The sequence below is a fragment of the Leucoraja erinacea genome, chromosome 2, assembly GCF_028641065.1.
Source record: "Leucoraja erinacea ecotype New England chromosome 2, Leri_hhj_1, whole genome shotgun sequence".
Lineage (NCBI taxonomy): Eukaryota > Metazoa > Chordata > Chondrichthyes > Rajiformes > Rajidae > Leucoraja > Leucoraja erinaceus.
In genome coordinates, this window is record NC_073378.1 from 114232028 (window position 1) to 114244045 (window position 12018).

The window sequence follows — 12018 nt, forward strand, 5'->3', positions numbered from 1 at the left end:
CTGTTATATAATACGTTGGTGAGGCCACATTTAGAGTATTGTGTTCAGTTTTGGGCACCATGTTATAAGAAAGATGTTGACAAGCTAGAAAGGATGCAGAGAAGATTTCTGAGGATGTTGCCCGGACTCAAGGGCCTGAGCAAAGGGAGTGGTTGAGCAGCCAGCGGGCATAGGTTTAAGATGGGGGGGGGGGAAAGAGTACATGGATAGGATAGGTTCAGAGGGATATGGGCCAAACGCAGGCAGGTTGGACTAGTGTAGTGGGGACATGTTGGAGAGTGTGGTCAAGTTGGGCTTGTTTCCACGCTGTATGACTCCGACCGTGGAATACTCCAACATTCAAAAATGTTCCACTCAGTGGACCATGAATGCAGGTAAATCAAGATAATCCAAGAATGAATGGTCTGAGTGAAGTAATCACACATAAACTTACCCTATTTCACAGCACAGCACTAGACATAGGGACTAAACTCCCCACTGTCTCTTAGCTTGGGCTGCCAAGCATGTCAGATATTTGGACTAGTCAAAGTCAATATAAATTGAAGGCAGTAAAATGGGATATTTTATGATGTTAGGGTAGCTCTGTTGGCGAGGGATGAAATTCAGTCTCTTGCGAGGGGTGACATAGGGACTGACGATGTAGAGTCGCTGTGGGTAGAATTGAGGAATTGTAAAGGTAAGAAGACTAGTGGGAGTTATCTACAAACAGTAGCCTGGATATAGGGTGCAAATGGAGCAGGAGTTTAAATTGGCATGTAACAAAGGTAATGCCACTGTGGTTATGGGAGATTTCAAAATGCAGGTAGACTGGGAAAATCAGGTTGGTTCTGGACCCCAAGAAAGGGAGTTTGTAGAGTGCCTCCGAGATGGATTCTTAGAGCAGCTTGTACTGGAGCCTACCAGAGAGAAGGCAATTCTGGATTTAGTGTTGTCCAATGAACCAGATTTAATAAGGGAACGCAAGGTAAAGGAACCGCAAGGAGGTAGTGACCATAATATGATAAGTTTTAATCTGCAATTTGAGAGGGAGAAGGTTAAATCAGAAATGTCAGTGTTGCAGTTGAACAAAGTGAACAAAATGAAGGCATGAGAGAGGAGCTGGCCAAGGTCGACTGGAAAACCAGCAGGAATGACGGTGAAACAGCAATGGCAGGAATTTCTGGGCATAATCCAGAAGATGCAGGATCATTTCATTGCAAAGAGGAAGAAAGATTCTAAGGGGAGGCTGACAAGGAAAGTTAGGGATGGAATAAAACTAAAAGAAAAGGTGTATAACGTAGCAAAGAGTAGCGGGAGGCCAGAGGGTTGGGAAACTTTCAAAAGACTACAGAAGGTAACAAAAAGCGCAATGCGTGGTGAAAAGATTAAGTACCATAGTAAATTGGCCAAGAATATAAAGAAGAATAGTAAAAGCTTCTTTAGGTATGTTAAGAGAAAAAGATTAGTAAAGACACATGTGGGTCCCTTGAAGGCAGAAACAGGTGAAATTATTATGCGAAACAAGGAAATGGCAGAAGAGTTGAACAGGTACGTTGGTTCTGTCTTTACTAAGGAAGACACAAACAATCTCTCAGATGTACCAGAGGACAGAGGATCTAGGGAGACAGAGGAACTGAAAGAAATTTGCATTAAGCGAGATATAGTATTGGGTAGATTGATGGGACTGAAGGCTGATAAATCCCCAGGGCCTGATGGTCTGCATCCCAGGATACTCAAGGAGGTGGCTCAAGAAATCATGGAACACATTGGTGATCATTTTCCAATGTTCTATAGATTCAGGATCAGTTCCTGTAGATGGGAGGGTAGCTAATGTTATCCCACTTTTCAAGAAAGGAGCGAGAGAGAAAACGGGGAATTATAGACCAGTTTGCCTGATATCGGTGGTGGGAAAGATGCTGGAGTCAATTATTAAAGAAGTAATAATGGCGCATTTGAAAAGCAGTAAAAGAATTGGTCCAAGTCAGCATGGATTTACGAATAGGAAATCCTGTTTGACTAATCTTCTGGATGTTTTGAGGATGTGATAAGTAAAATGGATGAAGGAGAGCCAGTGGATGTAGTGGACTGGATTTTCAGAATGCCTTTGATAAGGTCCCACACTGGGGATCAGTGATCAAAATTAGAGCTCATGGTATTGGGGGTAGGGTATTGACATGGACGGAGAATTGGTTGGCAGCCAGGAAACAAAGAGTAGGAATAAACGGGTCCCTGTCAGAATGGCAGGCAGTGGCGAGAGGAGTGCTGCAAGGCTCGGTGCTGGGGCTGCAACTATTTACAATATATATTAATGATTTAGATGATGGGATTAAAAGTTACACTAGCAAATTTGCAGATGACGCAAAGCTGGGTGGCAGTGTGAACTGCGAAGAGGATGCTAGGAGGTTGCAGGGTGACTTGGACAGGTTGAGTGAGTAGGCAGATGCAGTATAATGTAGATAAATGTGAGGTTATCCACTTTGGCAGCAAGAACAAGGAGACAGATTAATGTCTCAATGGTGTTGGGTTAGGAAAAAGGGAAGTGCAACGAGACCTGCGTGTCCTTGTACACCAGTCACTGAAAGTAAATATGCAGGTACAGTAGGCAGTGAAGAAAGCTAATGGCATGTTGGCCTTCATAATGAGTGGATTTCAGTATAGGAGTAAATAGGTCATTCTGCAGTTGTAATTTGAGAAAAGACATCCTTGCTATTGAGGCAGTGCAGCGTAGGATCACAAGGTTAATCCCCGGGATGGCGGGACTGTTATATGAGGAAAGATTGGAAAGACTGGGCTTGTATTCACTGGAATTTAGAAGGATGAGAGGGAATCTTATAAAAATATATAAAATTATAAAAGGACTGGACAAGCTAGATGCAGGAAAAACGATCCCAATGTTGGGGGAGTCCAGAACCAGGGGCCACAGTCTAAGAATAAAGGGGAGGCCATTTAAAACTGAGATGAGAAAAAACTTTTTTCACCCAAAGAGTTGTGAATTTGTGGAATTCTCTGCCGCAGAAGGCAGTAGAGGCCAATTCACTGGATTAATTTAAAAGAGTTAAATAGAGCTCTAGGGGCTAGTGGAATCAAGGTACATGGAGAGAAGGCAGGCACGGGTTACTGATTGTGGATGATTAACCATGATCACAATGAATGGCTGTGCTGGCTCGAAGGGCCAAATGGCCTCCTACTGCACCTATTTTCTATGTTTCTATGTTTCTATGATGTCAGGATGCCCCAGTGAGCTTTACATCAATGAAATATTATTGAAGAATAGTCACTACTGTGATTTAGAGAAACACGAGGTCCAATTTGCACACATCAAGTTCCCATAAAAACAATATTGAAGTGACAAGGTTGTGGCTTAGAATTTCAATTGCACTGTAATCAATTTAGAGGCAACATCAGATGCCCAAGGGTCTAATATGGCACGTGCCATGTCTACTCATTGCATGCTAAAAATCATTCCACTGCTGAGCATATTGAATCAGATTCTAATTAAAGCTTCCATTTTTCACTCAGATTATTCGTTTATAGGTTGCCTGACTTATCCCTGTCTGAGATCACGAAAGCACCACTGTTGAATGCTGGATTATTCCAATATGTTTGACTGCAAGAGGTAATTTCGAATTTTAATCCAGCCTTTCCTATTTACGTCATAACTGGACAGTTCTGACAGGTCATTTATATGTAAAATGATCTCAACCTTTCCTCCCTCCATGGAGGCTGCCTGATCTGCTGGGCAATTTCAGCATTCTTACATGAAATACAGCACAGGAACAATGCCGAGATAAACAAAGTGAATTGGCCTCTACTGACTTCTGCTGTGAATCGAGATTCACAGATTTCCATCAACTGCTTTTGTTCTGCATTTCACAGTTCCAACATGTTCTCGACTTTATCACAGGCATCCCCTCTCCAAGGAGACAATCATTTAATACTGAGGAATTCTTCCCTCTGTGGTGAATCACTGGAATTACCTACCCCAAAGTTTGTGGAGGCTCGGTCCCCAGAGTTATTTAAAGAGGCAGTGTGGCATCAGCTGATAGACAGACCACTTATGGTTGAACCCTCGTCAGTGGTTACGAGGGCTGTCACGAGACGATATGGGTTAAGGGGAGTGTCCTGCTACACAAGCATATCTCACCTTTAGATCAACCCTGTCTACAGATAGCTGAGCTCGAGACAACATCCTCGCTCAGCTGCAGCAGCAGTGACAATTATTGTATTGTATATCTTTATTGTCATTTCCTGAGTATTCGCATACCCAGAGGAAACAAAAAAACGTTGCTCAACCAGTGTCCATTCAGTGTGCATGAAAAAATAAATAGAAATAAAAATACATGTATCATGAACAAATTGAACACTCTACTAAACATTCAACAGCCGTTCCGACCGGCAGCGGCACAACAGTGGCTCTGCTGCAGTGTGGGGGTTTGTGCGCGATACTTGGCAGGGGGCAAAGCCCATTTAACAGTCTTATAGCCTGTGGGAAGAAGCTGAGGAGCATCCTGCTGGTTTTGCAGCTAATGCTCCTGTACCTCTTCCCAGATGGGAGGATGGAGAAAATGTCATGCGATGGGTGGTAAGGGTTGTTATTGTTAGTGGACCAAACTGTATTCCGAACCTATTGTCTCACTGAATAAAGCAACTGTTTATTCACCACGTATGGTGCAGCTACATTGGTGACCCCAACGATCCAAATTGGGATTTTGGATTTCTCACGATACATGCAGCCTCGGGAGACCTGATGTCTGCAGCCAACAGCGCAGCCCAGCTCAACGTTGCTGCCGCCAACCCGACCCTACTGTAAGGTATGCCGAAGGCCGCCCGGGTCAATGGGCGCAGTCCGGTCTTTGTGTGATGGCCGCCAATCTCTCCCGAATACCTGCCCGGAGCCGACCACTGGGACTGAGAGGCCGCGACTGCCGTAGCTCCCCCAACAGCCACCGCCCCCCCACCAGCTGCTGCAGGAGCTGGCAGTGTAGCAGCCCCCCCGCCCCCAGCATCATCGACGCCCGCCCGACGGCCTTAGGAGTGGGGAGAGAGCGGGCACGCCCATTACCCCGCCGGCCGCTGCTCAAGGTCTAGCCTCCCGATAGGGCGGGACTACCTGGGGCGGCTGCCCGACGACGACCTTCTGCTCCTCACCGTCGCAGACCCCGAAGATCCCTGGGCGATTGCTGCCCGTGCGACCCAACAGTGGGGTGGAGCCTTGGCCAGTCATGAGTCGGCGTTCCCGTGATGGATTCCCTGGCAGCTTCCAGCCTCTGCCGAGGGCGCGGCAGCACAGCCGGTCTCCATCGGCACCGGCGAGTGGAGTCCCTTCCTGCAGTGGTAGGGCGAGGCCCGTCGATGCCAGCCGCTCCGCACGGATCTTGAATTGCCTTTGAAGGCCACCTCAGCCGGCTGCCAAAATGTCCTACTGCCACACCACGCCGGGTTTAGCAATCAGCTCATTAACTATCCATTTATTTATTTATTTATTTATTTTCTTCTTTGTTTGCATTGTTGCCGACGTCTCCCAGCTGTTGCTGGGTGCCGTATTTCTCAGGACACGATCCCCTGCTGGTCGAGGAGATGTGACTGTGTCTCGTCCATCTGGCGGCTTTTGCGTTGGTCTCCATGCACCCCTCGACATATGGCCGGGATGGCTAACAGCCGGAGCGTCGACTGCGCCTGCGGGCCTCACTGTCCCGACCCACGGCCGGAGTGCCTCCGACCCACAGCAGGAGCCGCCCTCGACCATGCTTGCGTGTGTTCTATTCCATGGGTCAGGCAGCATCCCTGGAGGACATGGATAGATTATGTTTTGAGTCTGGACCCTACTCTCCACGGATGCTGCCTGACCTGCTGAGTTACTCTAGCATTGTCTGAAGAAGGGTCTCAACCCAAAACGTCACCCATTCCTTCTATCCAGAGATGCTGCCTGTCCTGCTGAGTTTATCCAGCATTTTGTGTCTATCTTTAGTGTAAATAAGCATACCCCAGCACTCTGTGTCATTTTTTGTAAACCAGCATCTTCAGTTCCTTGTTTCTACATAGAAACATAGAAATTAGGTGCAGGAGTAGGCCATTCGGCCCTTCGAGCCTGCACCGCCATTCAATATGATCATGGCTGATCATCAACTCAGTATCCCGTACCTGCCTTCTCTCCATACCCTCTGATCCCCTTGGCCACAAGGGCCACATCTAACTCCCTCTTAAATATAGCCAATGAACTGGCCTCAACTACCCTCTGTGGCAGAGAGTTCCAGAGATTCACCACTCTACATGGATACAAGGTATATGGATACGAGCTAAAAAAGATAAAACGCACTGGAGTTCAGCGAGTCAGGCAGCGTCTCTGGAGAACATGGATAAATTATGTTTTGGGTCAAGATTCAAGAGAGTTTATTGTCATGTGTCCCAGATAGGACAATGAAATTCTTGCTTTGATTCAGCACAACAGAATATAGTAGGCATAAATAAATACAGAACAGATCAGTGTGACCATATACTATTGATTAAATATATACACATAAATAATCAGATAAAATACAATGGGCTATTAATGTTCAGAGTTTTGATTGAGTTGAGTTTAATAGCCTGATGGCTGTGGGGAAGTAGCTATTCCTGAACCTGGCTGTTGCAGATTTCAGGCTCCTGTACCTTCTACATGAAGGCAGTGCGGAGATGAGTGAGTGGCCAGGATGGTGTCGATCCTTGATGATGCTGGCAGCCTTTTTGAGGCAGCGACTGCGATAGATCCCCTCGATGGTAGGGAGATCAGAGCCGATGATGGACTGGACAGTGTTTACAACTTTTTGCAGTCTTTTCCGATCCTGGGCGCTCAAGTTGCCGAACCAAGCCACGATGTCACTGGTCAGCATGCTCTCTAATGTGCACCTGTAGAAGTTTGAGAGAGTCCTCCTTGTCATACCGACTCTCCGTTATCTTCTCAGGAAATAGAGGCGCTGATGTACTTTCTTTATAATTGCATCAGTGTTCTCGGACCAGGAGAGATCTTCAAAGATATGCACGCCCAGGAATTTGAAGCTCTTGCCCTCTCCACCATCGACCTGTTGATATAAACGGGACTATGGGTCCCCATCCTACACTGGGATGGGACCCTTCTTCAGACTGATTGTCTTGGGGGGGGGGGGGGGGGGGGGGGGGGGGGGGGGGGGGGGGGGGGGGGGGGGGGTTGGGGGGAGAGGGGGGGGGGGGGGGGGGAGGGAGAAGACTAGATGAGAGGAAGGGCAAAATAAAACCTAGCAGGCAATAGGCTGATACATGGTGTGTGAACGGGGAAACATATGCAAGTCAAGCATACTTTTCTTAAAGCAATGAAATGACTGTGTTTCCAGTTAGTGTTAATGCTGCTCCCTGCCCCTTTGATCCTATGATTATTTTTATTTTTGCTACCTGCACCTTCTTTGTAAAAAGTAGAAAAAGCGATTCTGATTAAATCTGCGAATTTTGGAGGACAAAAAGTAGCAGCAGAAAGAAAATAAAACTGTCACAAGATCTTGCACTATTCAATACAAGCTCTCGGGCACAACTGTAGTTTCTCAAACAGTTCTTAAGTGGCATATGCCAGAATTTGGAAATGTAACAACTATCTGTTTCAGAATTTCAGACAGTGAAACCAGCAAGTGATCAAAAAACAAAGTTGTGACAAGCAGGAAGCAATCAGCCTGGCCCTGGGCATACATCAGCAGCACTGACAAGACCATCACCACCCCAGCTGCTTTATAGCTCATTGGGGAAACATATATAAAGTTGAGCTCACATCTTGTGCCATCAATTTTTGGAAACTCACTAATGTGTTGGATTTTGTGTAGTTACATTATTTACAATGGCAAACAAGAGCTGAAATATGTGTTGTTTCAGCTTTCATTTGATAATATAAGCAAGGTTTTGGACAGCACCAACAGAATAAATTATGCAGAGGGCCAAAAGAAAATACTTCTGAATGAGCTCCAGGGATTGAATGACGTAGGGTTTTAAGACATGAATTTGAATTCAGCTCATTCTGTTTAAAAAAATCCTCACATACAAAAATGAGATTCAGTTAGCTTACTTCACTGCTGTTGTGTACAGGGAACAAATCTGACAGTTATTCAACAAAAAGCCTTAACAAAAAGACAGAGGGAGACAAGCAGATATCACGATGTCAGTAGCTCATGTCCAGTGTTAGGACACTATCCAATTTCTCTATGTTACTTCTACCCTGTACCAGATCTAGGTGTTTGATGTATACGTGGCTCAAATAAAACCCAGATTTTTGTTTATCAGGCAAAATCTTATAAAAGTCCAGCACCTGAAAAGTAACAAATGCGGAAACATTCAGCAGGTCAGTTGAACAGCACAAATGTTTCTTCCTCCACTGATCTATTGAGTATATCCCACATTTTCTACTATTGTTTCAGACTTGCAGCTACATCTGTATTTTACACAACTTTGTTATGTTACTATATTTCGTCACTGAAATACGCAGAACTTTGCTTTGATCATAGAAAAAAATAATTTCTTATGTGTTTTTGCTGCAAAGTCCTGAAGAATGGCATTCAAATACAAATGTTCTGAATTTCTACGCATTCAGCAACACTTTGAAAAAACAGTCAAATAGTTCAACACCACCAATCATCGTGGAAAAGGGTGAATATAATCAAAAGACTGGCAAATTCATTGAGCTCATTGAAAAGACATACATTGCTCCGATGTGTCCGACCCACTCTTCTTAAACAACCATTAAAGAGAGAATAATTTTGGAGACCATGGACAGTCTGAAAATACCAGGCTAGGTTCAAAAGCAAGCTTGTTTCAAGGTCATTGCTTCACCTCTTCTGTTTACATTATGCCCCCACACTCACTCCCTAAATGGAGGGATAGTTGAGGAAAAGCAAGATGAATAAAGCAACCATGTCTCGCATTTACTTAAATTTGTCTCAACCACCAAAAGAAAATTCTTAAAAGTATTCCATGTTGAGGTTAAGTCTGCACTGGGTATAACCATCGCCTCTCTTTGGTTCCAAAGTGAACCAGATAAGAGCTGTCAGATAATGTGCCAACAACTTTCAATCTCTTCCATGTTAAACGAATCCCATTGAATAGAATCCATCAATGGTATTAAAGGTTGAAAGACACAAGCCAAACTTTATTTCGAACTTCCCATTATAAGGCAGCCCTGTCAGTTGACATGCCTACCTTATTTACTGTTCGGGTTTTGAAGTGTAAATGTGATATTCTGTTACTGAGTCTTATTTTTTGGCACTTTCCCCCTCCCAATGCTTGGAAGTGGAACTAGGGACCAAGATTAACAAAGAGAACCTCACAGTTACATTCCTCAAGAACAGAAGATTGTGCACGCCCAACCAAAGGCAAGAAGATGTAGTGCTTGCAATACACCATATGTGTCCTCCCAATTATGCCTCCTCAACTGTCCCTCCTACCGCCACTCCATTTATGGAGCGAGTGCAGGGGTATAATGCAACCAGAAGTGGTGAAGCAATGCACTCCACGTTGACCTTGAAGCATGGCGTGTGCATGGCGTAACAATCTCTGCACCGTGGATTGCCTCCTTCATGCAGGTATAAGAGAACTCTCAGCACCTAGCCTTTCCTCCAGTCTTCCTCCATCACCTTTGGAAACTTTTATTGCTGTTTATCAACATGAGGTCCAAAATTGTGCCAATGAAAGTCAAAGAAGCCATTATGAGACTGAGAACCAAGAATAAAACTGTTAGAGACATCAGCCAAATTTTAGGCTTACCAAAATCAACTGTTTGGTACATTATTAAGAAGAAAGAGAGCGCTGGTGAGCTTACTAATCGCAAAGGGACTGGCAGGCCAAGAAGACCTCCACAGCTGAATTCTCTCTATAATAAAGAAAAATCCCCAGACACCTGTCCAACATCAGAAACACACTTCATGAGTCAGGTGTGAATATGTCAATAACCACTGTCCGCAGAAGACTTCATGAACAGAAATACAGAGGCTGCAATGCAAGATGCAAACTACTGGTTAGCCGCAAAAATAGGATGGCCAGGCTACGGTTTGCCAAGAACTTAAAAGAGCAACCACAGTTCTGGAAAAGGTCTTTTGGACAGATGTGACGATTAACATATCAGAGTGATGGCAAGGGCAAAGTATGGAGGAGAGAAGGAACTGCCCAAGATCCAAAGCATATTACCTCATTTGTGAAACACTGTGGTAGGGGTGTTATGGCCTGGGCATGTATGGCTGCTGAAGGTACTGGCTCACTTATCTTCATTGATGATACAACTGCTGATGGTAGTAGCATAATGAATTCTGAAGTGTATAGACACATCCTATCTGCTCAAGTTCAAACAAATGCCTCAAAATGTGTTGGGCGGCAGTTTATTCTACAGCAAGACGATGATCCCAAACATACTGCTTAAGCAACAAAGGAGTTTTTCAAAGCTAAAAAATGTAAATTCTTGAGTGGTCAAGTCAATCACCCGATCTGAACCCAATTGAGCATGCCTTTTATATGCTGAAGAGAAAACTGAAGGGGACAAGCCCCAAAACAAGCAGAAGCTAAAGATGGGTGCAATACAGGCCTGGCAGAGCCTCACCAGAGAAGACATCCAGCAACTTGTGATGTCCATGAATCGCAGACTTCAAGCAGTCATTCCATGCAATGGATATGCAACAAAATACTAAACATGACTACTTTCATTTACATGACATTGCTGTGTCCAAAACATTATGGTGCCCTGAAATGGGAGGACTATGTATAAACACTGCTGTAATTTCTACATGGTGATACCAAAATGTCTAAAAATGGCCTTTATTAAAATCTGACAATGTGCACTTGAACCACATGTGATTTTTTAATCTATTACAAATCTCAAATTATGGAGCACAGAGGCAAATAAATAAATGACTGGTCTTTGTCCCAAACAATATGTAGGGCACTGTATGATCATAAAGCGAAAAAAAAAAGAAAAAAAACAACTGCTGGAGGAACTCAGCAGATCAGGCAGCATTCGAGGATGAAAACGGGCAGGCGACATTTCAAGCACCAACCACCAACCTGGACACACTGCAGCAGAGCCACTGTTGTGCCGCTGCCGATCGGAACGCCTGTTGAATGTTTAGTAGAGTGTTAAATTTGTTCATGATATATGTATTTTTATTTCTATTTATTTTTAATGCACTCTGAATGGACACTGGTTGAGCAACGTTTTTTTGTTTCCTCTGGGTATGTGAATACTCAGGAAATGACAATAAAGATATACAATACAAGTGTAAATCCTTCTTCAGTCTGATAGAGAAAGGGGAGACAGCAGAAAGAGGCGAGGGGAAGGGGTGGGATAAGAAATGGGAAATTATATGCAGATCCAGGTTAGGAGGGTACAGTCAGGTGGGAATAAAAAGGTTGGTGAAAGCAACCAAGGTTGGAGGTGTTGTGGAGAGGCTTTATTTTTAGTGCCTGAGTTCGCTAAAGAATAACTTTAGCTGTGCACCATCAAACTTATAGCTTGTGCTGCAAAGCATAAGGTTTTGAAGTTGATGTGTAAATTGATGACATTTTCACCAATTACATTTTCTTTGTTGATGGTAGAGATAGTTGCAAAACAATGGCTTAAGAACCAAACCATTTATGTGGAAGCCTTAAAACTGCCAGTTAATGAGTAAAACTGCTAGTTCCGCTGTCATTGGAACTCCAAAATTTTGCCCAGTTTAATCAATGCAAAAAGCTTCCCAATCATAAAAAAAAATCATCAGAGGCAATTCTTTGTCAGCTTTCCTGGCGAGAGATGAAAATAAAGCAGCTTAAATTTCACTTAGCCACTCACCATAAAGAGTGAAAAGGATTCTACTTTTCCTGGCATAGAGTACTATTGGAAGAAAACTTTAAAGAAGAAAAAACAGGATGAACTTGCTACAGGTGCACAACCTTTTATCCGGAGTTCCGGAAACCGAAAAACTCCGAAAACCGGCCATTTTTACCAGGATGTCGTCTGCACACCAAAGCTCGCGTTTGGCGCCAAAGTTGACCCGAAACGACCCACGGTCAATCCATGTCTGT

At 44.2% G+C, this 12018-nt stretch overlaps 1 protein-coding gene across 3 annotated transcripts in view; it reads right to left on the reverse strand.

Moving 5' to 3' along the window:
- The window catches only part of xrcc2 (X-ray repair complementing defective repair in Chinese hamster cells 2), a 35149-nt gene that overhangs the window by 13366 nt on the left and 9765 nt on the right, over positions 1-12018 (reverse strand). The window lies entirely within an intron of this gene.